Below are 26,323 nucleotides of genomic sequence, written 5' to 3'. Positions count from 1 at the left end.
CATAGTTTTCTGGCAATTATCATTTTGCTTTAACAAGTTTCACATGTTCCATTGAGTTTTTCATGATGCACGTGTATTTTCACTCCTAAAAATCTTCAAGTAGTAATCCGAAAGTATGGTTGAATTAAAATAAATTTTTTTGCAAGAACGTAGTTTTTCTCTAACTGCTCAGTAGACAATTTTCTTGGAGTTTAATCATTTAGAATCTTGGTTATTCTGCTACTTAAAATGCCCCAAAAGTATAGTACTGTAGAGCTGTCTTATGTTCCTAAGCTCAAGAAGACTGCGGTGTGTTATATGGAGAAAATGAGTGTTGGATAAGTCTCAGTCAAGACATAAGTTACAGTACTTACTATTCCATGCTAAAGAATCTATACTATATATTAAGAAAGGTTTATTATATAAATTGAATTAAACATTTAAACTGAAATACACACAAAACTAGTTTATGTATTGATGAGTTGATGACAATTTTGTGAGCAGAGGCTCATGGGAACCTAACCCTGTACTTCTTTTAGGAAAAATGATTCAAAATTCGGTGTTCATGGTGATTATATAAAGCATAACTACTGTAAATAATGAGAACTTACAATACCTATTTTCATACAACTGACATCAACCCCAAATATATTACAACCCTTTTTATGTCAGGAGCTATAGTGATGTTAATAAACCCTAACATGGAATAAAATGCTAATTCAAAGAGGCAACCTACTCATGACAGACGTATCTGTAGCTGTATAATGTGCAATTCTGCATTTTTCTTCGATTATTATTGATTTGACAGGGCCTGGCTATTTAGTCACATAAATTATGACAAAAACACCATTTTTTTCTTCAAAATAATGTTTCCATCATAAATACAGAGTTCATTGTGAATCTATTTGCAAAGAAATTGGCTGTTTCACCAACATTATTTCTTCAATTATATACTTTCACATAATGACTTTTCTAGAAACCCAGATATAAATACTAAAAACTGCACCAGACCATAAAATGTCTTGAAGCACAGATAAACAAGAAAGGTGCTGAGGGAATTGTCCTCCCCAGCATTTACAAAGATCATGTTCCTAATAACCACTTAGGTCAGAGAGGAAAGTAAAATCTGTTGCAAACTCACCATACAAAGGAGTAAGTGCCTCTTTCTTCAGTTTTCAGTGAAACTTCAAGTTTTCTTTGATACAGGCCAACACAGTCCCTTTAGAATTATATTAAAAAAAAACATTGTTGTAACTGATGAAGCACAAGCTACATTTCAGATGCTCAGACATTTGCATAGCAAACATAAAATTATTTTAGCACAATACAACTTTTGAAATATTTTTGTATGCTAGTAAGTCAACAGTTTTTGTCTTCAGTCCAAGAAAAAAATACCAGCAATTTTAAGTACATTTGAAACAATATCAAAATCTAAGGTTTTAGACAATTTCTTAAAGCAATACAAATGCCCCCTGTTGCGAAAAGTTGAGGTCGTACACACTTCCCTAAGAATCATGAAATATTATCCCATAAATATTTATTTATACTTTAAGAGTAGTCATATGGTACTAGTGGTAGATTTTAAACCAGTCTGCAAATGTGCTTTTACTTGAACTCAGCTGGGAATCTCAAAAGATATAATCAATGATACTATACTATAATTGAATTGTAAAGAATGAATTAAACTGAATAACAAAATTTTATCCAAAAGAGCTCTTTTTAAGGGCAAACTTTTTAGCGTATGTTGGAAAATGAAGCTTCTGCAAGGCCTTGATTATGTTTTATTTTAGCAATCTGGAATTTAGCCCTATGTCTAAATTCAGAAAACACTTTGGGTTTCCCCAGGAAAGGATTATATTGATTTCTGCATCAGGTCCAGAACAGATGGATGAGGGTCACAGTACATGATGCCAGAAATCAATGCCATTTGACTCCATCACTTTCCAACCAATAAATATTCTGTTGTAACTGATACTATTACTTGAGTTTCTTTTATATTTAAATTCTAAATACAATGCCAACCAATTAAATATTCTATATTTGACACCCAAAATAAAGTAATTGAAAGAGGTAATTTAAAAACAAAAAGGCAGGCTGCCACCAATCAATTACAGAAATTATTAAAATCCCTTCTCTGTTTCTATCAGAAATTCCAGCTCAAGATTGCTGTAGTAAAAACTTGTAAGAAATCTCTAGACAATGACATCAGGAAATGTTCCAGACAAAATCTTATCTAATGTGCAATCCATCTGGTGCTTGCCTGAAAGCAAACTTCAGAGAGAACCAGAATATAGTGCAGCTGCTCTCTCAAGTGACACCCAAAGGATCTGTTGCATTCTCTACTGTTCCATCTATGCTGGAGTGAATCTGTTATGCAGGCATTATTTTGGTTAACGGAAGTCAGATACTGTTTATTTGTGGCATTTTAGCTTATGACCCCATCCATGTAAGACTGGCAGATTTTTAGCCTCTGTTCTTGCAGGACTTAATAAATGTCTGACTTGTTAATAACTATGCTTAGGAAATAAGTGTTTTCTAAGCAAAGAGAGTTCCTCAAGGCATTGTTGCTTTATTTATTTTTTTTGAAAACTTTAACTTCGTTTTGTGCCTTTTTTGAGATGATAAAATTCATGATTGAGGGCTAATTGTGACTTTCTTCTTCCCTTCTTTTGCTCCCTCATCTTTGAGATAATGGAACAAAGGGGTGCCTGTGGCCTAGCATATATTTTTGTCTCCTTGTAATATTTCTTGAATTCCTCAAAATGCATTGCATGCTGAAAACCAAAATAGGACAGAAAATATTTTGAATGCCGTATAGATAGAAAGGGACTGGAGGAATTATTGCTAGCCCACATTTCACATACTTCTCTATATAATTATGAGTCTCTAACATCTATCTACTTTGAAACTTTAGGTCTAAAAGCCTGTTCAAATAGCCATGAAGTTCATAAGCAAATCAAATTAACACACTGAGCTTCTGCCCATCACTGATTTGCAAATATGAAATGTATATAAACTACTTAAACAATGACTACTATGCAAAATATTTTGGGGTTTATAATAAAACTGGTAGTTGATGTGTATAGGGCACTTATGCAGCTGGCATTTTCTAAATCCTTTATAAAAATAATGTCAAAGTAATTATTGAGGCTAGTACCGTAATTACCCACAGTATATAGATGTTACATTTGGGTCCCAAAGGGGTCAAGTAATTTGTCCAATTCACCATAATCAGTATGTGACTAAAAATGGGATCCATTTTTGGATGTATTTCCTTTGAAAAGTGAATAGACTTCTACCCTCTAGGTCTAAAATTTCAATCTCAAAATGATCCAAAGTTATATGAACTAATTCTTAAATTACAAGTCATCTTTTGTGATTCCCATCAGATGCTGGAATCCCTTGAATAATTTATTTGACTCCTTTTAATTTTTATAAATTCCAATGCTGTTCATTTCTGTGAGGCACATCTATAAACTCCTATTCAGTATATGTTCACTTATTTTCCCAAACTTTCCAGGAGAATCTCATTTCTGCTTAATCTTTGGTTTTCTCACCTGAGATGTGTTCCACAGAGCTCTTTCAGCCTCTACTTTGCCCTCTTGAAATCACCAGATAACTGGGATGATAGATGGCACTTATGTACCCAAGAAGAAAATGTCAAGCTACTCCCTCATTGCCAGAACTGTCAGAAATTGTTGAAGTTGAATGTAGGAGCTTAGTTTACAGCGAATGAGCTTGTTAAAATACCCCTTTCACGCTCCTGGTCTCAAGACCTCCCTCGGCTTGCTGCACTGTCCTCTCCCCAGCCATGTCCTTAACAATACCTTGGGGAGTCACGGCAGCACAGAGGGTGAATCTGGGGTATCAGAGGATAAAGGAGCTGGGAAAAAAATGTTATGCTGTTTCTCCAAGAGTTAGGAGACAGCTGAAATAGTAATATATAGTTCTATTCAAAGGAAGAGAGTGCCTTCAGGGACTTCATTTGATACACAAGTTTACAAAAAATAGTAAGAATTAATACTTGCATTAACTAGTCTACCTTCATAAGCACAGTGCTCCTGGTGTGTTAAAGTTATATTTTCTACTCCAGTTCTTTTATTGGTGGGGACATTATCTTTCTGTTACTTTGTTTTATACAGTGAAAGTAGACCCTATCTGTGAAAAAATAATGGCAATGGCATGTCTGATATACAGTGACCAATTGTGACCAATTGTGTGTTCAGCAGAGACAAATTATTACTTAGGTAATAGCAATAATAATGCAGTATTAGTATGGGTAGTTCCTATTATTTTAAAATTTGGTCTATAAACCAACACGTCTTAAAACAGATTTCCTTTAGTCTTTGTCAGTTTTTTTTTTTTAATTTTTTTTTTTGATTTAGGAAAATGTGCAATCAGGTTAAGTTGGGGAGAGATTGTTACCTCCTATCCTGGTGGAGATGCTGGCCTCAGCATGCTGGTGTGCACTAAAATGAGTCTTTCTATTATTACCAAGAGAAATGAGTTAAACTCTTGACATCAAATGGGTAAGCTATGATGTTTCAATTACCTTTTAATAAGACATTATAAAGCATGTTTCTCCAGAATTTGTTAAGGACACTTTGCTTGATTGTTTCCTAATTTGTTCATTATGTCCTAACATACTTCCCATTCAGCATTTCTTCTTTCAAAGTCCAAATATTTTAAAAAATTACGTGGTTAAAAATAATCTTGTAACTTAAATTTTCTATTACTTACAGAATTAATGGTATAAGATATAATTACAAAGCATTTAATTCTTTTCTATAAATATCCTGGTGATTAAAAGGAAAAAAAGTTAATGGATTATAGATTGGATTTTAGGGTTTATAATTTTAATAGTGTATAAGAAGTTACATAGTTGGTCTTTATCTGTTTAGTGTCTACAATTATAATAAAATGTCATTATTTAAGAAGTAACAGAAAGATAATGTCCCCACCAATAAAAATATCAGAGTATGAAGTATATTTCAGTGTATTGGCCAGCTCCAACTCTTCCTCCCTGTTACACTCACATGCTTCCTTCAAAAGCAAGCTTAAGTCTCAACATTTGTGTTCCTAAATGACTTATCACCTAACATACAGATAACTGTTTTATTCCCAGATCTTTAATTTGTAATAATATGTTGCGTGCTCTGCATTTGTTGCTTTGACATTTTGCACATTACTTCAGAAATGCATGTTAATATGGTCATAAAGAACAAAAAGCATATTTTAAAATTATGTTGTATCTGCCCACCGCAAAATGCTGTGCCTCAGGAAGTTGAAACTCAATAAATGTTCTTTAAATAACTAAAATATATTTTCTGCCAGTAGCATGCTGGTTAGGATTTTTCTGAATCAATTCATTTCCCCCAAGAAATCAAAAACTCATCAATGCAAGAGACTTATCCAAATGATAAATACGACAGTTCTGCAGAAGAAAACAACACAGTGATTAACAATCTAAAAATATGCCCTGAAGCTGAATAGCCCTTTCTTATTATGAACCAGTTCTATATGATCACAACCAAAATCAGTTTAGGCCTAAAGGTGTTGATTTCCCTGCCGCCCAGCAGTCCATTTAGCAGTGCACGTGCACGCCTTAGGGGCACCTTGTTGCAGCAAAACCACTAAATCAATTGGGGCTGTTCTGTCTGATTCCATCCCAGTTGTGGCACTGTGAACTAAGGTTACTTCTTCTGCTTTCTTTCTGAACAAAAGGTATTCCTTCGTCAGAAGAGAAGCAGAAATTACATCTATTTCTCTATGTTCTTTTTGACTGTTTCTTGTACTAGGAGATAAAACGGCAGATTTGGAAGGAATATTGTTAAATTGAATCCAAACAGTTAAAATTCAACCTACTCTCATTGTAATTTTATGGTTAGTGATTTTTTCTCTTCTTCAATCATTTCCTCAAAATCAAAAACATGTTTATTATAGTTTTATCTTCAGTTTTATTTCTTATAATCATTGTGATAATAGAAATACAATTATTTATTTTTCCAAATAGGAGGAGGTAAAATTTACACCCCAAATGTGAGAAAGAAGTTGAAAAAAATTAAATAACGTGGGTAATAGTTAAAAATACATCAGTTCATATTACATAAGCCATGGCAGTCTATTACTCCCATTGTAAAAACTAGAAAAAGATACTTTAAAACAAAGTTTTTAAGGCATTGAAGAGCTTTGTATGCAAAATAGTCTAACTAACTGGTGCTCAGGATATCATTAGAAATTAGCAGCTGCTTTACCTCCATAGGATAGTATAGGTGGGAAATTATGCCTGCCATAGGTAAAGGAACTCTTGAGTGTTAAGAAACACCAGGCAGGAACTTTAAAGGTCACTTCATCTGATGTGGTAGATAGAAACCTGGAGGACATCAAACTCAAAGCCTATTCTTTATTTGTGTGTGTGGTGAATTGAGAGCCTCTTTCTTTTATGGTTTCAACTAGGAAAATCTGATCTAAGTTAAAGAAAACTACTCTGCTTTTAAATTTGTATGTTTTTGTCATCTGAGCAAAACCTAAAATTTTCAGCAATATAAAAATTAAAAATTCCTGCAAGTAGAATAATATGGCTAATGGGAGATTGTAGAAGAGTAGATGTTATAGAAATGCATAACTTCAGTTGCTACTACTTCACAGTATAACACAGTGAGCCACATGAAACAAAGATATTTATTAGCAGAAAGTACCTTTATATCATAAAAAAATTGGTCTACTTCAGTGTTTCTAGAAAGTCATGCATTAGAAAACTACATCAATCATAAGTATGTAACTATTAATTAAATAATTCAAAAATGTAATAAGACTTTAGATGTTGCCTAAGTGTTTATAGTTAGGTTAAACTTTGACTATGAACTTAAATAAATATTTAATTTCCCAAATTTGAGTGATTAGAAATAGAATGCCAGAAGAGAAGCATGTTTCTTATTAATACATATTGCTATCTAGAACTGTTTTAAATTATAAAACATGTTGCATCTTAAAGTTTGAAATGTATAATTTTTCATTCTTATGTGAAATTTTCCCCTTATTTTTTGCCTTTTCTCTTAAAAATTGAATATGTGATACTCATTTAAAATCCCCATCTGTCAACTCTTGAAAAGGAATACAATTTATTTTAAACCAATTTTTCAGAAATTGAAGAGAGAGGTATCACAGAGAGTAAAAGAATAAAGAAACAATTCTTTCAAAAGCTTAAATCCACAGTACAAAATCATGCATTACAGATAATTTGCTTCTGGCATATTCAAACCCATAGACATAAAATTCATGACAGTAATACGTCACTAAAGAAATTTAGAAAATTATGGGAAAAAGTACCACAAAATAATCTAGAAGAAAACATTTAATATACTTAAATGAAACACACTGATACTGAGAATTTCAAGTAAAAGGGTGATACATAAAAGAGATGTCTTAAAATTGATATTTCTATATACCCACAGATATTTCCTAGAACAAATGATAAAAAAGAACTGTTAGGCTGGAGAAAAGAAAAACAAGGGCATGCAAACAGAACAGAGAGATACCATAAAAGGAGAACAGACCAGACCCCAAGGTCTGTGCCTTATATGGAAAGGGGACAGCTCTTCCTTAATTCCATTCTTCTGGTGTGCCAACTAAGACCCGGATGTCAGCCTCCTCCCTCTTGGAAAGAAAAAAGTTTCTAGTTGTTTAATATGTCACCTTTAGCCAATCATGCCTCTCCACACCCCCTAGGATAGCTTGCCCACTCCTCCCCCTCCTAACCCCTTATAAGCCCCCACCTCCCTGATGAGGTGTGACTTCCCCGGCCTGTAATACCCAGACCAGAGAACATCACCCGGGAACTGCACTCAAATAAACTGCCTGGCCCTTTGTTGCCTCTTGTCGCCTGCTTATTTTGGTTGAAATTTAGCTTACATTTTAGAATTTATCTTAGAAGAACCAGATTGACAACATTTTAAATAGCTGTGACATTCCTAATAACTTTAGAGAGACAATCAATCTGTCAGTGATGATCAGGGAGAGAAATTCTTCTAATTTATTATTTTCTGACTAGAAAGCCTTTTTCTCTTCTCTAAAACATACATAGTATATATGTTTGCACTCACCTACCATAGATCTTTACCTCTTTAATCAGTTAACTTTCGATGAGATGATGTCTAATCTTTGAGGACATATATATATAACAATCCTATTCCTAAGGGAATTTCCCTAATCAGATATTTTACTGTTTTGTTGTTCTGGCTTGTTTTAGTATGATTTTGAATTTGGGGGGTTTTGTTTGTTTGGTTTTGGTTTTGTTTTTGCTGTAAGTTGTATGAAAGAATTGTAATCACTAATAAGGAGAGAAAAAAACATTTTCTGTCTTGCAACTCAGTTTTGAGGATAACGATGCGTTGTTTCCCTGGATAGTCATGACTGAAGGCCAGCAAGGGGACCCTGAGCTGAGCTAGCAGAGAACAGTGCAACCCTTGCCATGGGGAAACCTCATCAACAGAATAAGTGAGCAGATGAAACAGCACAGAGCACCAAAAAAAAAAATAGAAAAAAAACATGTAGTAATGCAATAGCCCATGCAAGATGGCCCGTGCAGACCCCTAGCTTGCAAGCATCTTTCATTCAGGGACAATGGCACCTGGCCATATGTAGGTTACTGAAGGCTCTTATAACTACATGACATGTTTACTGTTTGACATAAAATGGTATATAAATAAATACATGCCTACAAATTTCTCAGTAAATTATTTTTTGATATGAGTAAGGTGCAAATTTACAAAGCAAGATAGTGATTTTCTCTAGTTTTTAGAAAACACAATGTTAATTTCATGTGTAAACAGCTTAATGGAGATGTATGTTTCTTTGACTCTAGAAAGTTTTTGCTCTTTAAAAATAAATGTTATTTGTGAGCTTTATTAAATTCATACATAGTTGTAGAATTATTTTCATAATATTAGATAATGATGTTGGTTGTGCCTCTGTTTCTCAATTATCAACTCATGAGAAACCTAAAATATTGGCTTGGGCAATCAAAGCCAGGTACTGTTAGGAGCCTGGTATCATTTTTTTTCTGCATCACCTATTACATTTAAACATAATACTCTACTTACTTATGTTGTTATTTGTCCCTCTTCTTAGGAGGTAATCCCCTAAAGGGCAGGTTTTCTCATCTGCATTCTTCACTGCAGTATTCTAGTTCCTAAAATGGTACCTGCCTTATAAATATTTGTTGAAGGAAAATTTAAAAGAATTTCTGAGGAAATTTGGAAGACTTTTTTATAAATACAGTTAGTATCATGATTGGGAGAAGTTCTTATGTGACGTATAGAATCCCTTTAGTTACCTTCTGACTCAATGTTTCTAATACAGTTAGATTATTAATATTCCAAATTTCCCCTTCTATCACTTTCTCTCATTTTGTCATAGAGTACCATTTATATTGTGCTCCCTAGAAATTTCAAAGAGAATATAACAAAGAAAAACCATGGAACCAATAGTTATTGAAATATCTCTCATGTAACAACTGCTATTCCTTCCCATTGTTGATATGTGCTGTGCTAAGAAGCCAAGTGTCAGTATCTAACAATTGCTGGATGCAGCAACATCATCTTTTCTAAGATTTTTAAGGCAGCCCCACTCCCACAATGAAGCTAAAATTGTAGAGGTATGAATATTCATATGTATAGCAAGAATCCAACACTTTCTTTTCACTATGCATACCTGTGAAATTCCATGTTGGTTTAAATGTTTTTTTTCAATTTGCCAAAAACATTTAAAAATAACTTGTGAGATAAATAGACATTGATCTAACATGAAATCTCAAAATTTCATGGTCCAGCTTTATAAATTTAAAAAAATCAGGTAATACAAGTTAGGTGCAATCCATTTACTTAGCTGTTCAGATCCAAGCATGGCATATAAACAAAATAAATAAAAAATTATTTTGAAAACAAATAGGTCACTAAATAATTTTACTTCTAAAAATTCTACATATATATTTAGTTCTAAAAATCCTATATGTAATTATATATAAGACCATTATTGTCTTTAAAAGCATAGCCACGGTCAACTAATTACAGTTTTATATAGCAGGTTTCTTTTCTTGCAAAAGGTAAAAAATAAATCAATGAACAAGATGTCAAATTAATACCAGCATCTTATATGTCAAAATTATTGACAAGAAAATGTTTCAAGTGAATATCTAATAGCCAGCAGGCTTTTAGTTAAGGGCTTTTTTTTTACTGTTTACATAAATATCATTTACAGTCCTATAATATGTTTACATTAACTTTCCTGTAAAATAAATCATGCAAACACATTTTTAAATATGATCCCTAATAGCAAAGTTTGACAAGGTGCTTGTTTTTAATCTTTCATGGGAGGTTTAACTTGAACCTAATATGCTATTTACATTCAGCAGTGCAATCAATTCTATCACATTCCATTTTACTGGAAATAGTTTCATTGAAATATGCTAGTATAAATGGGTTTCAAGATGTTTATTAAATATCTCATAAGCCTCTTGGCAGTGCTGGAATACCATAATAGTTTTTAAATGTTTAAAAATTATGAGTCTACATAGCATAAAGTAAAATATTTGCAATTACAGTGAAATCTTACCAAGTTAGACCCTTAATTTAAAATTTCTACTAAGTGCTATGATGTCTGGTTTCTTGTAGCTTTGACTATAGCTTAACAAAAAAAAAGTAATTTTTGAAGCAGAAACAATTTACACATATAGAATTCCTGATGTTGTATTATGTCTACAAATTCCTGACTATAGAATTGTTCATACAGATCCTTAGCTCATCTGAAAAGCTAATTTGTATCACCATTATTGAAGTTGTTACAAATTGTCATATTAAAAAGCTAACATCTAATTTAGTGATTAAGAATTTTAATTGAACTGTTTCTAGCTTCCAAGAGACCTAAAACTCATAGCTCATGCCCAAACATAAAAGCACTTGCTCTCAATAAATATTTAGTTATTATATTGATGACTTTTGGAAGAACTAATACTGACAGTGTCTTAGTATTTAATGAATTTATTCTAGAGTTAAAACACATTACATTATATTAGTTTCCTATTGTTGCTTTAACAACTTGTTACAAACTTGGTGGCTTAACACAACACAAATTTATTTTCTTACAATTCTGAAGGCAAAAAGTCCAAAATGAATCTTACAGTACTGCCATCAAGGTATTAACTGGGCTGGCTCCTTCTGGAAGCTCTAGGGTAGAATCTGTTCATGACTCTCCCAGCCTCTTTAGCTCCTGGCTCCCATTCATCTTCAAAGGCAGGAATCTCATCTCTCCAACCTCTGCTTCCACACCCTCTCTCACTTTCCTGCTTCCCTCTTCCCCTTAGAAGGACTTTGTGACCACATTGGGTCCACTCAGATAATGCAGGATAAACTCCCCATCTCAAAATGCCGAATTTGATCACATCTGTAAAGTGCTTTCTGCCGTATAAGGTAACATATTCCCAAATTCCAAAGACTGGGGAATGGAGCCATTATTGTGCTTACCACATACAGTGAAGTTAATTTCTTTTTTTAACAGAACATCATAGTTTTTTTTAAAGAGTCCTCTTAATTATATTATTAAACACTTATATTTGAACTTAATTTCTACCCTATATATATATATATATAATACATACACATTATATATATTATATATATATATATGTTTTCAGATAGTTCCATTTCCTTCTGAACATTTCAGTTAATATGAGAAGTAAATATTATCATCCAAATGATAGTAGAGTAACTATTTTGAACTGATATGACTTTTAAAATGTTAACTGTTTGTGTGCATAATTTTCATTGTTTTTATAATAGTGTATCTTTTTTTGAGAATCAATACCTTTCTCAAGAGAATAAGCCTTAACAGTTCAGCTGAGATTTTTTCCTCATTTGCAGCCAAATTGTACACTTAGTCTCCACTTCAGTTATCTGTTTCTTGTCATGTAAGCCATGTTTTAATGGCATAAAAGAAGTCAGTTATTATTGTTAATTATTTAAACCTCAGAAAAATCAAGTTGGTTTAGTAATTCTATACATTAGGTTGTGATTCTTATAAACTGTACCAAAAAATTTAGTGTACGATCTGTAGATATTTCTCATAACAGATAAATGATAGTATAATGAATATATTCCCACTAGGACTGCAAAGAATAAAACGTAAGTGAAAACAAAGTTTATAATTTCAGAAGTAGGGAAAAGAAAGTGAAATTGTTTATCACTAAGCACAATATTTGTAGGCAATCATTTAAAAGTCAGTGAGAATTTTATTGCTGTCCTTGAAATGGAATGCACCTCCTCTCTTACTCCCTTGACTCTAGTTCAAGCATTATGCATGGAAGAATACACAGAGGACAGGCTATAAAATTAGGATGTTTTACTGCTTTTCATGTTTCACTATATAGAAGGCAGTAGAAGATGCTGTATATAAGTATCATTGTCTCTATTAGGATAGAGAAATATTAGATACTAAGAAGCAGCCATTCTATTTTGCTTATGCAAAGAATATTTAGGTTTCTACAATCACACTGCCAAGCTCGCTCAAACTTGGGCCTATAGCCAAAAAAAAAGGAAAGAAAGAAAGAAAGAGGGCAGGGGGGAAGGAAAGAAAGAAAAAGGGAAAATGTATGCAGAATAAAATTAAGAATCTGCACAGATTTTCATCAAGATCACAATGTTCTACTACCCAAACCATTATCTGTGAGGGGAATAAAACTGCCTGGCTTAATCAACATCAACAGTTTATATGGAAAAAAAAACCATAATTATCGAGTTGGCAAGAAGTTTAAAATCTACTATCCCTGAGATGAAACTGCCAAAAACATTAATAACTTGAGCTTTATTTATTAATTAAAATGTTATTCAGCACAACTGATGTATGTATATGGTATGATTCAAAATGAGAACTGAACAAATCAGTAAGACTCTGTACTGATTGTAAGAAAATAATAATTTATCCTCCATTTGCTCCATGGTCCCAAGCACAGAAGCCAGTGAGAATTATGCCTGGACTTGCCTGGAGCTTGACTGGGTTTACCCCACCTTATCTCTAAACATCCTGACCCTCCCCCAAACCAACAGGCAGAGCAGATTCGTAACAATAAAAGGCACCACACTGCTGCCCTCTCTCTCTCTCTCTGCCTCTCTCTGTCTGTCTGTCTGCTCCTCTCTCTCTTTGTCTCTGTCTCTCTGTCTCCCTGCTCTCCCTGCCCTTGCCCTCTCTCTCTCTCTCTCTCTCTGTCCAGCTGCTCTCTCTGCTGCTCCCACTCTGTCTCTCTCTCTCTCTCTCCCCACCCCCATCTGGGGGCAGCCACTCTCTCCTTCAGATAATAAAGTCTCTTACATGGGCCCGTGTCTCCTGAGACATTCTGGGTAAGGAGGGTCATGGCGAGATACCCTTTCATTGGTGCTATGACTCGGATGAGGCTCTCCCATTGACTTTGCTCTTCCTCCGGGAACCTGAGCTGCTTTGGGAACCCTCACTGCCCTATCCTCCTCCACGGGCTCACCGTCCACTTCCCCGGTTGCTCGTCCTTAGACTTGGCGAGTCTCCCCTTCATGGTTGACTTAAATGTCCCTTTGGAACATGGGAAGTGACCGTTGAGTGTCTGGCACCCCCAAGGGATCCTCTGGGACAGGGGCACCCCCAACCATGACTTTCAGAGTCACGGTTGATCCCCATAGTCAACCCTTCTCTGCCTCCCCATGGTGAGAATCCTCATCCACTGAGGCCCAGTCTTCCTTTATCTACGTTTCTACTCGACTTGAAAACTCCTGGTACCAGGTACTGAGCCTCCCCGGCATTTTTGCCTCAACCCCACAGTTAGAGGTGGTGATGACCCCCTAACTGTGCCTGGTCTTCTCTGCGACCTTCTCAATCACTCAGGGACACCTCAGAGACTTCTGAATGGTATCATTCTCACCATGGGATCTGGCCCCTCCATTCCCGCAGATTCACTGCTAGGGTGCTTACTCAATAATCTGAAGCCCCTCCACCTCACTCCAGACCTCAAACCTGTTTACTACTGTAATGAGATCTGGCCACAATATCCCTTGGACAATCAGTCTAAATGGCCCCCCAATGGCTCTTTAAATCCTAAAATTCTCTGCAACTTATACAACTTCTGTGAGCGTACGGGCAAATGGAAAGAGATCCCATATATCCAGGCTTTCTCCTACCTCTGAACCAAGCTCTCTCTCTGTCTCCCCTGCAATCCTAAACACCTACTACTTGCCTTAAACTCCAGACCCCTAAGCTTTTTTCACATTCCCAAATATCCTCAACTGCCTTTAAAACTCGTAGACAATGCACCACCATGGGCTCTCTTGTCCCCTCCTGGCTCATGCCAGGAGCTCTGTCTGTCCTCTCACTGTATCATTATGTCTCAATCTGTATGTTTGTGTCTAAGTGTGTAAATGAAAAATATTTTTCTACTTCCAGATGGTATTAATAAAAATTTATTTAAAGACAAGCATTTGTGAAAATTGGGCATTCTAAAACTTCCAGAAAATTCTAATAGAAGATATTAAGCATTAATGCTAATTTAAGTTGAACTGAATAGACATGTCCTTATGGTTATCAGCTGCCTAAGTTTACCTAAAGTCATTTAAGTTGATAGTATCTGTTAAATCCTTCAAAGAAAAATGCTTAAAGTGAAGTGTAGTTTTGTCTAATGTGAATAACTATTTAAGCAAGTGCCTTAAAACTTTTAACAGTGTCCCAGAATCAAATTCAAAAAGGTGCTTTTTACCTCTAGTTCACTCTGATATTTTCCAGAGGGCCCCTGGAACATGTCAGAGGAATTTTTTCTCATTGAGGAAAATATTTGGCTAATTTAGCTTATTTACCTGCTTAATTACCTAGAAGGCACTGTCACAGAGAATGATGCTAAACTTTGTTACTGAATGTTTTGTGTTACACAAATAGACCTAAATTTCCTATGACAACTGTCTTATAGTAAGCTCCCATCAGATCTTTAACCATTGTCATTTGTAAGTCTTTTGTCATCTACACTCACTGTTTTATTACTCCTAAACTAGTAAAAAACTAGATTTCAGCAGAACAGGTATTAGTTACATAGGATTAAGTAAACTAAAGAAGATAATTTGGTGGCTTTTTGTTTCAAATGTTGAAAGTGTTTTAAGCTTTTTCTCTTATGCTGACAACAGTTTAGTAAATGACTGCCTTTATAAGCAGAATTAAAACTTTATCTTTCTCTCTACCTGATCCCTCCAGAATTTAAAAACTCTCAGTGACTATTTTTATATTTCATGGCAGTATGTTTATTTGCATAAGTTCAATAAGAATCTGCTTTCCTTGTAAGAGGACCTATTAAAAACACTGGTTATATTACCAAGGCTTTGACTAGAATGTCATACCTGAGAGACACGTGTGTAAACTCAAGAGATGAACAGACAGCTTTAAGGAACTAAGATTGACTTTATAAAGCCAACAAAGCCCCTTAGAAGAACTGGCCTGGTACCTTGCTTACAGAGTTCCTAGCAGCCTTACCAGCTGAGTAAGAAAGGTCATTTCCTGGCAGGTGCAGGAACCTCAGGAAGAGAGGAATTCACCCAAATCTACAGGTACTGCAGGCACAAACTGATGGCAAGTCTGGCTTGGCTTTCTGGCCTCAAGAAGCATTTAAAAGTTCAATCTGAAATTCCTTGCAAAAAGTTCCAGCAAAGCACATTTAAAAGATCCCATGTAATCAGTTACTCTTCTTGCTGCACTTACGCAAATAATCAAGCCAACTGTTAATTATTTTCTTAATCTGGATACTTCTAATAAAAATGAGGGTGATTTTAGAGAAAAGTATTGTTTCAATAATGCAGTCTTATCTATACTAAACTCTAATAGTAGTCACTGAGATGCAAACTCGATCCAGAATTCTAGTTTCCCCATGATACCTGGCTATGATTCTTAATTAGAGTCTTCATATTTCTAGTTCTCATATTCAGCCATGCATTCTTAATCTCGTCAAGTTTGTCCTTCAGTATGGAAAATCCAACTCCAGATGTTGCTACTTAACCTAATAACAATTTGTTCTATCTTGCCTAGAAGCCACAAAACTGCAAATGGTAATAGAAATGAAACCCAGAACAGAAGTGCCAACCTTTCGAGGCCCTCTCAACTGACCAGCAATGGAGACCTAGCTGTACCCTTTACTGCACCCCCTCTCTCAGCATGAAGCAGCCAGAGCGGTCGTCGCCCCTTTTCCCTAGCAGCAGCTAGAGTCTCTATCTGTAGAGAGGAGAATGAGACAGGGATCATAGGCTTAGACAGAATAAGGTGAGAGCCTCTGGAGAAAGCAAGGCAGGATATTTGCAGTCAGAGCAATGTAAAACTACATGCTAGGAACCCGCCCCCCCTACTAAAACTATGTTGAACATTAAGCTCTAGAATCATTCTTCAGTGAGATCAGTTAATGTTCCCCAGATAAAGAAGAGTAGCACATGTTTTATTATGTTAATCATTTGTAATCATGTATAAGATTCACTTTAGCATACTAAAAGGCCCAGGCCTATGTGCTGTCTTTCCTCCTTCAGATCTGAGGATGTAATTTTGCAAACTGAGCAACTAACTTAGCATGCAGACCCAGCTGTCGATGGCACAGTAAAAGGCAGCAAATAGACAATACCTCAGCCCACCTTGGGAGCTGAGCAGGCAGCCTTTTGATATGCTCCCAGACCAAGATGCCAGTATCCCAGCGAAAAATCAAGGCAGGAAATTCCTTATGTTAAGTTAATTTTTAATATTCAGAGAACACTTAACAAGTCCTTCCCCAAGGCTTTAGGGATAGTCCCCACCTTTTTGGACAGGCTCTAACACAAGACCTCAAATCCCTTACTCACTCGAGTTCCACCCTCCTGCAATATGTAGATGATCTCCTCCTGTGCAGTTCCTCCCTACAAACCTCTCAACAGGATACTATTCTCCTTCTAAACTTTCTCTCAGAACACAGCTATCGAGTTTCACCCTCCAAAGTTCAGCTGTCTGCCATTCAGGTCACATACCTGAGAGTTCATCTCTCCCCAAGCTACAAGGCCATTACCATAGACAGCAAAAAACTTCTCCAAACCATGCCCATTCCAAACACCAAGCAACACCATCCCTAACTCCCGAATGGCAAAGACCATACACAGTGTCCTTTCCACACCAACTGCAGTTAAACTCCAGGGTCTTCTCCATTAGATACACAACTCCCACCTTAAGCCTTTTGTCTCAGCTTATTCCCCTCCCACCAAATCTCCCACAGGTTCCTACTTCACCCTGACGGAACCTCTTACTCTCCTCATTTTGCGCTGCTCGTCTCCGCTTCCACTCATCACTGAAGAAGTTTCTGCCAGCACAGAGTCCTAAGACCTCCCTTACAACCGCCACGCATCATGCCTCAGGATTATTAACCCTGTTCTCAACACTTATTCTCTCACCAGACCTATCTTCCCAATGCCAGCCCTTTCTTCTCTTTCAGACTGTCCAAAAGATTGCACCATCAAAGGTTCCCTTTGCCCTACAGGTTGCTTTGCTGCCTACACATATGTCCCAAAAAATGCTATTAATTCAGCCACCCTAGGTAAACATAGCAATCAGCCCAAATGCAAAAAATTTCTAACCAAACCTTTAACCAGCTTATATTATAGGATTACCAACCCCTCTCCAAAGACGATGATCCTTATTGAACCTGGAAAATGCCATCACCACTGCAGACCAAGGGCTCATCTGAGGACTGCCCCCCATCAATACAAAAATGTACTTCATTGCCCCTAATCAGCAAGAAGCAGTTACTGAAGACTGACCTTTACCCCTTCCCAAATCCTCTACCACTTATAAAACAGAAAAGGGAGGAATGTAAGAAAATAGTAATTTATCCTCCATTTGCCCCATTGTCCCAAGCACAGAAGCCGGTGAGAATTATGCCTGGGCTTCCCTGGGGCTTGACTGGGTTTACCCCACCTTATCTCTAAACATCCTGACCCTCCCTCAAAGCAACAGGCTGAGCGGATCCGCAACAATAAAAGGCACCACACTGCTGCCCTCTCTCTCTCTCTCTGCCTCTCTCTGTCTGTCTCTCTGCTCCTCTCTCTCTTTGTCTCTGTCTCTCTGTCCCCCTGCTCTCCCTGCCCTCGCCCTCTCTCTCTCCCTCTCTCTCTCTCTCTCTCTCTCTCTCTCTCTCTCTCTCTCTCTCTCTCTCTCTCTCTCTCTCCCCACCCCCATCTGGGGGCAGTCACTCTCTCCTTCAGATAATAAAGTCTCTTGCATGGGCCCGTGTCTCCTGAGACATTCTGGGTAAGGAAGGTCGCAGCAAGATACCCTTTCACTGATCATGCTGTATGTGGAATACTGTACTTAGTATTGGACATCTTTCTCAAACTAGAGAGTATAAAGAAGAGGATGAAGGCCTCAATGTAAAACTGATGGTTCCAGAGCTCTTAATAATTAAAAAGAACTAATGGAGTTTCAATGTGGCCCTTTGGGGGAAAATTTCTGTTCATAAAAGTATTTGAACTATTAGAGTTATTTGCATGGGCTACCTTGTAAGAGAAAACAAGGCTACATTAAATTAGCATAGATCTTAAATTTTCAATGTGTTTTAACAAATGTTTCTGTTAACCTCTACCCACAACTTCCCTAAAAGAGAGGTAAAGCAGCAATTGTTCCCATATTATAAATAAGGAAACCAAGCTAAGAGGGATTAAGTAATCTGTTCAAGATAACACATCAAGTGGAAGACCATGTCTCAAATATTGGTATTAGTATTCTAAGTCTTATATTCTATACATTAACTACAGTTGTCTCTAGTGAGCATGATATTATTGTGTGAATTAAAAGACAATACATATAAAAGCACATAACATGAGACAGTATGATAAATGGAGACAGCAGGCACAGGTTACTTCAATTTAAATTCCTACCCTACCATTTACTTTCTGTTTCATCATTTATGAAATGAGGCTAATAATACCGCCTGTATCACTGGGTGTTTGGAGGAGTCAGTGAATTACTATGTTGTAAAGTACTTGGCTGTAAGAGCTCTATCAGTGCTAATGAATATAAAAATCTATTATTGTCTGGTACACAGAAGGCACTCAATAAATGTTAGCTGCATTAGCTCTCCAACATTGAACTGTTAATTCAGATGATGAATTAATATATCTGTCATGTTGTAGAAGATATTCCAGAAATGCAGGAAGTGGGAGAAGGGTGGGGAATTTGAATAAAAACCCTTCTGAGTTCCTTTGTGAAATTCGGTGAATCACTGCTTTGTAGGGAGGCATATGGAAGTTCTCTCACAAGCCTAGTATGTTTTTTCTCCATGAACACTCACATTCCATACATGTCTAATCTATGCCTCATGTGCAATTAATTAAATGCCTAAATTTGCAAGCTACCATGGGCCTCAATAGAAAAGATAATAGAGCTGTAATTATAATTTATGATTTCCTGTTGTAGCAATTTTAATACCTGTCAATTTACAGGAACTTTTGTCTAAAATCTTATTTGCTAGTGTATGGATAATGTGCCCTCACTGCAAAGATTTTCCTAAAATATTAGTCTATGTTTAATAACATTTCCAAGTTTGTAGATTATGGCTTCTCTACTGGTGAAAAATCAATTCCCCGTATCTGCTTTGATGTGCACAGTGAATGAAATTCACAGGAAAAGAATGAAGTTTACATATTTCACTAGTACAATCTAAACCAAGGTGAATTGCATTTTTTCCCTCTAGGCACTGGAGCAACAGCAGACAGTAATTTAGTCACACTACATCTCTAGAGGAAATTACAATTTGTAAATATGCCATGATCTGAGAAAAGGTGGCCCCACTATACATATTTTATAACTATAATACTGTTTCATGTGTGCACAAATTTATGAACTGTATACACTGTGTTTTCTGCTGGATTCATGGTCTTATCTATGTTACAAATTTATTTCTTTCCATATGAACTAGAGAATGATTACACTAGGCCAAGAGAGTATAACCATCTATATGAACTAACTTCAATAACCCATTACCGTGTCAGTGCCTTGAATGGTAAGTTAGAAATTTCTCAAATTGTTTTAGTATTTTGTCAAAAAAAGGAAATTAATATCCAAGCTGATGCAGAAGAAAAAGATGCCTATAAATTATTGACAATAGAAAAGTCCTCTATAAATTCTACAAATCTGTATTATGTATTAAGCAGAATGTTTTCCATTTACAAAATGTTGTGTCATTTTTTTCTTTTTTGATGGCTGATCAAAACAAAGTCATTTTCTTGTTCTCTTTATTGTTTGTTATTTTTTCTCACCATTATTATTCTCAATTGTCTGTTGTTTGTAACTTTGGTGATTTCTTATACAATGTATCTGTTTTTTAACAAATACACTGATGTATAATTTATATATAATAAATTGTACACATTTAAATATTAACCTTTGAGTGTGATAGGTATATTCTTTTAAAATTACCACCAAATTCAAGATACAGAAATTTTCCCTCAAAGTTTCTTTGTACCTCTTTCTGTCCATCTCATGCCACCATCTATCCACAGACAATTATCAATCTACTTTGTAACTTTAGATCAATTTCCATTTTTTAGGATTTCATGTAAAATATATAGTATAAACCTTTTTTACCTGGGGTCTTTCACTCAGCATGATTTTAAGATCCTTCCATGTTGTTGTATATACCAATAGTTGGTTCCATTTTATGGCTGAGTATTTTAGATATATCATAACTTTATATAGTCACCAGCTGATGATCATTTAAATTGTTCCCAGTTTGGGCTATTATAAATAAAGCTACCATGAGTACTAGTACACAAATCTTTGTAAAGACATATATTTTCATTTCATTTGGGTAAATGCCTCTGGTAGAAAGAGTGAGTCATATGGTATGTATATGTTCAATCTTATTAGAAATCGCCAAACTGTTTGTCAAAGTAGTGTGTCATTTACAACCCCATCAATAGCATACAATAATTTCATATATGTATCTAATCATAGTTGACTTTGAATATCCATGATGATTTCTGATTTGAGTACCTTGGCCATTTATTAATCTTCTGTTATGAAGTATCTACACAAATCCTTTGTCTATATTGAGGGAATTTTATAACCTTATTATTGAGTTGTAAACATTCTTTACACATTGTGGATAAAAGGTCTTTATCTATTACATGTGTTATAAATACCTTTTCCCAGTCTGTGGCTTGCTTTTTTATTTTTTAAATGATGCCTTTCAAAAAGAAAAATATTTTAGTTTTGGTGAAGTCTAGTTTATTAATTTATTTTCTTTTATGGATTTTTTTTTGTATTCTAGCTAGGAAATTTTCACCTATCCCAAGGTCACACAGATATTCTTGCATGTTTTCTTCTAAAAGTTTTGGAGTTTTACCTCTTATAGTTAGGCATGTGACCGAGTTTGAGTTAATTATTGTATGGTACTGTGAAGTAAGATTGATGCTCACTATTTCCACAAGGATATCTTATTGTTCCAGCACAATTTGCAAAGACTATCATTTCTCCATGAATAGCCTTATTGCCTTTGTTACAAATCAACTGACCATATATATAGTATAGCTCTAACTATCTGGACTTTCTTTTCTGATATATAAATATACAAATAAATATGTGTGTGTGTTTTTCTAAATATTTAGAAAAATCAATTCCCCGTACTTTTTTTGGAATATTTAGAATATAAATATTTAGAATATTTAGAATATAAATATTTAAATATTTAAATATTTAAAAATATATGTTTATTCTTTGGCCAATGCTAACAAAATCCAGCAAAGAGTAACATAAAGTTTACAATGTTCAGTAACAATAAAAAATTACCAAACATGCAAATAAACAAGAAAAAAAGGTCCACAACCAGTGGATAAAATTAACCAATAGAAACAGAGCCATAAATATATACAAATATATAGATAACTAAATTAAAGATAGGTATGTCAAATATCTAATATAAATATTCTCCTTATGATCAAGAAAGTAGAGGAAAACATAAGCATAATGAAGTAGTATATGAGAGATATAAAAAAGAGCCAAAATAGTACTTCTAGAGATAGAAGTACAACACAATAAATAAAATGGGATTAGTAGCAGATTAGACAGTGCAGACAAAAATATCTTTTAACTTCAAGATATAACAATTTGAAATATCTAAATTAAAGCACTAAAATAAAAACAAATATTTTTTAAGTAAATAGAACATGTGTGAAAATAATTACTGATTTACTGGACTAATTTTACTGGAATTTCAGAAATGAGTGGGAGGAACTAAATATATATGTGTGTGTGTGTGTGTATATATATATATATGTATTTATATTCATATATATATATATTAAGACTTAACAGCTGAGAATTTTCCAAATTTGCTTAAAAACATGAATCCACAGATCTAATAAGCTCAACAAACACCAATCAGAAGAACAATGCAAAATACCAATGCACATTGTAATCAAATTGCCAAAGATGTATAAAAATGGACACATTAGGTATGAAAGAACACAGATGAATACAACAGCCTTACTGTCAGAAACTACACAAGCCTGAAGACAATGAGAGGGCATCTTTGAAGCAATGAAAGGAAAAGATCTGTTAACCTAGAACGTCTTACCTAGTGAAAATATATTCAATAATGAAAGCAAAAGAAATAAATTTTCAGATAAACAAAAACTTAGAGTTCATCTTTATTAGAACTGGAACATAAGTAACGTTAAAGGAAGTACCTTGAGCAGAAGAAAAATAAAAACCAGGTGAAACTTTAGAGGTGTACATAGGAGTTGAGAGTACTAGAAATAATAAACATGTCAGTGAATCCAAAACAAAGGTTTTCTTGTTTTAATCTCTTTGAAAATAATTGACTATCAGGTCGTATTAGGAGTTGGCAGGGGGCCCAGTTCCTTGCCACATGGATGTCTCCATGAGACTGAGTGTACTCCTAACATGACAACTGGTTTCCCTTAGAGCAAGTGATTCAAGAGTAAGAGAGGAAGCTAATGCTCATTTTGATTTCATCCAAGTCATATATACCTTCACTTTTAATACATTTTAGTCACTGAATATGTCACCAAATCCATACTCTAGGTGAAGAGAATTTTTTGAGGGGAGGAGTACCACAGAAGTTGTGGGTTTATTTAAAAATCACAGGTATGTGGGTATTGAGCAGATGAAAAAAACACATTATTTTTGCCATACAGGATTTAGGGGCTTCTTTTTTGTCAAAAGAAATGTATTTTTCTTTGAAGAAATTATCTTTTATTCATCAGATAGATATGGTCAGAGTGTCGGCCCAGAAGCCAGTCCGCCACTCTCCCACTAACCCAAGTCGTAAGCACATGACAGAAGAGAGGCCACTGGACAAAGAGGATTTAAAACTTGATCAATTACATCACAGTACCTCTTGTCTTTCTGTGTCCAGCATTTGTCTTTGCTGGTGAATTACTGTTCCATCCCAAGGCACATAGTGATCAATTCACGAGAAGGGACATAAATAATGTTGAGCAATCACAGGCCTTCTCTGTGCTTCTATTTAGACACTGATCACATAGAGAGGAGTGGAGTGGTAAAGAGCATTTATTCTAATGTAAGACTCCTTGGGTTGAGAACCTGGGCCATGAGACTATGGAGCTGTGTGACCTTAAGGAAGTTATTTAAATTTCTCTGTGTTCCAATTTCCTTACATCTAAAATTGAGATTTAAAAAATAGTATCTGCCTCACATGGTTATTATGAGTACCAAAAGAATTAGATATATAATAAGTTATATTATACACATATTTACTTTATATGTATAATTATATTTACTTACTTGTAGCCACTGAGATGACCTGAATCTTTGCTGTAGCATCCATTTTCCCAGCCATGTAAAAGGAGACATCCTACAGAATGAAATCAAAACAAAGAATGAAAATTAAAAGGTGGTACCAATATCATTGCTTGAGGTCCTATAACTCTGGGGGGGAAATATTTACCCAGCCCAGGGAAAATTACCTTTGAAGCCAAAATCAGTTGAAGTGAGAAATAAAGTAGAAGAAACCCATTTATTGCTTACAAGCAGTCATCCACTTCTGCCTGCCTGTGTCTCTCATGACTTGGCTGCAAAAAGGGACCCCACCCAACCTCTCTGGGCCAGATATGTCCTTTCTTCCCCTTGGAATCACCTATTGATATGGAGATGCACTAAGATCAGGCAAGAGATGCTGGAAATATTGCAGTTTTACTCACAGGTCCTGAATCCAGTTGTGCCTAAATGATATATGGACTTTGCTGTTTAATAAGCCAATACATTCCCTTCATTTTTGCCTAAGTTAAAGTTGCTTTTGAAAGAGTCTTTAGAAGCAGAGTATGTAAAGCTGATAACACTGTGCTTACACATAGTAAGTTTCCATGAATGTTGACTCATGCTGTCCCTAGTCATTGTTGTATATTGAAATGCAATGAGAAGAAAACTGAATATGGTCATAAGTTTTGGTGATGAGTAAGTGGCTGTCTTAGTGTCCAGTAAATGAGCTAGAAGTGGTGAATTGATACTGAATTCTCATTTACTGGATCATTGCCTAAGGAGATTATATCTCTCTCCTAAACTAGGAAGGGTTAGTTCCAGGTAATATGAGGCCTGGGTCAATTGCCCAGAGAAAAGAAATTAAGAAAGGAAAGTAATACCTTTTAAATCATATACCAAAAGGGGTGGGGCCATTAGTGAGTGGCTGTTTGCATAGGGAAATTACAAAAATCTCATACCTTTTAAAATTTTGTCTTGAAGTAGAATGCAATTTTTGTCTCATAATTTCAAAACTATCTAATAAATTATATAGAACTGACTGCCTACCCACCAACTCCTCAGCAACCATAACTCAGTTTTATACCAAAATATTCCTAAAGTTATTTTGTCACAGAAGAAATCAAATTGATACCTTAAGTTTAAAATGCCTTTCTGGTTAATTATTATTTATGATCACATATGTTACAGTTTTCTATGAAAGATAATATTATTTCCCCTTTGAAATTGTGTGTAAATATGTACATTGTATATGTGGACATAGAAAAAGATACATACACTCACATATATACATTCTCTTAGCAAATAGTTTTCTGACATATTCTGTATTTCTCACTAAAGCATGTTTTCAAAGTGACATGACAGTCAATCTTTTGAAATTCATTATAAGAACAAAATGCTAAGAGATTAATTTAATGATCACCTTCAATAGAAAACAATGAAAGTATTATTCACTTCCTGGCACTCAATAGGAAATGCAAAGGTAAATTTTAATTCTAACAATGGACATTAAATAATAACAAAAATAATAATATAAATGCTATATTTCCTAGGATGAGAAGACTTCAGAAAGTCAATTTTCATAATATTAGTATCAAATATTCCTACTTAATTTTCTAACAGGAAACTGAGAAGTGGTCACGAATGCTAATAATGAGGGATATAAAATTTAATTAGACTGGCTTTGCAATGACCATAAGAAATGCTTGAGTCCACTGCATCTAATTCAATTAACTCACATGCAAAATGAGACCAAAATCAACTATTCATGGCAAAATATAAAGTGTTCGATACAACCAAAAAGTAAGAAATATTTTAAAATATCCATATGGCAAAAATAATTTGACATTTGTCAAATAACTGATTCAACTTTTCATTATTTGCTCAAATGTGTAGGCCTCAGATGTCAATGTTCATGCCACAATTTAATCAACATTATCTGTCAAAAGCACATAATCATATAATACATTATAAGTAGATTGATTGTGAAAATGTAAAATTAGAGTTTGCAGATATTGTCAGGTGCTGGAGTGTCCCAATCCTCTGAATTTCACAGAAAATTCAAAACAAATATTTAAATTAAGCAACTTTCAAAATTGGAATTACTTGCCAAGTTTTACTGCTCTGTTTTACATACACTAAAATATTCATTAATTGTCCATGCTGTGTGACATGTTCTAGACTTCTGAGCCCCAAGTTAGCAGGTTTATCTAAAATTATCAATTGGGCATTTGGAAAATATAATGAGGGGAAAGGATTTAAAGGAGAGGAAAAGAAAATGACCCCTTTCTTCTGAGCTTGAAAGAGACATATCATGCAGAAGAGAACCAGATGCAACCACAGTGAAAATTTACTTATATTCATACCACATGGTAATATTTTAAATTTCACTGCTGTCTTTGCTCAGTGCAAATTGTCCACAGTCTTGGCCTCATGTTGAGCAACACACACGTGGTAGTAGAAAGATCTTGAAGCAGATTATCTGTTGAATTGCTCATAGCACTTGCTCTGCGGGAAAGCTGTGCTCATTTTGAACTCTACTGTGGATGAG

General features: G+C 35.0%; 1 long non-coding RNA gene across 1 annotated transcript; it reads right to left on the bottom strand.

The window, feature by feature from the left end:
- Positions 1–1,137: 1,137 nt before the first annotated feature.
- On the bottom strand, positions 1,138–26,323 carry LOC140849792 (uncharacterized). Its single transcript, XR_012131982.1, has 3 exons — positions 26,139–26,323; positions 23,803–23,872; positions 1,138–1,198 (listed from the first exon to the last, which is right to left on the bottom strand). It is a non-coding gene; the product is annotated as an uncharacterized lncRNA (long non-coding RNA).

This window comes from Manis javanica, chromosome 5 (assembly GCF_040802235.1).
Source record: "Manis javanica isolate MJ-LG chromosome 5, MJ_LKY, whole genome shotgun sequence".
NCBI classification, from domain to species: domain Eukaryota; kingdom Metazoa; phylum Chordata; class Mammalia; order Pholidota; family Manidae; genus Manis; species Manis javanica.
The sequence above is the reverse complement of the archived record's forward strand: the minus strand, read 5'-3'. Positions and strand labels throughout refer to the sequence as shown.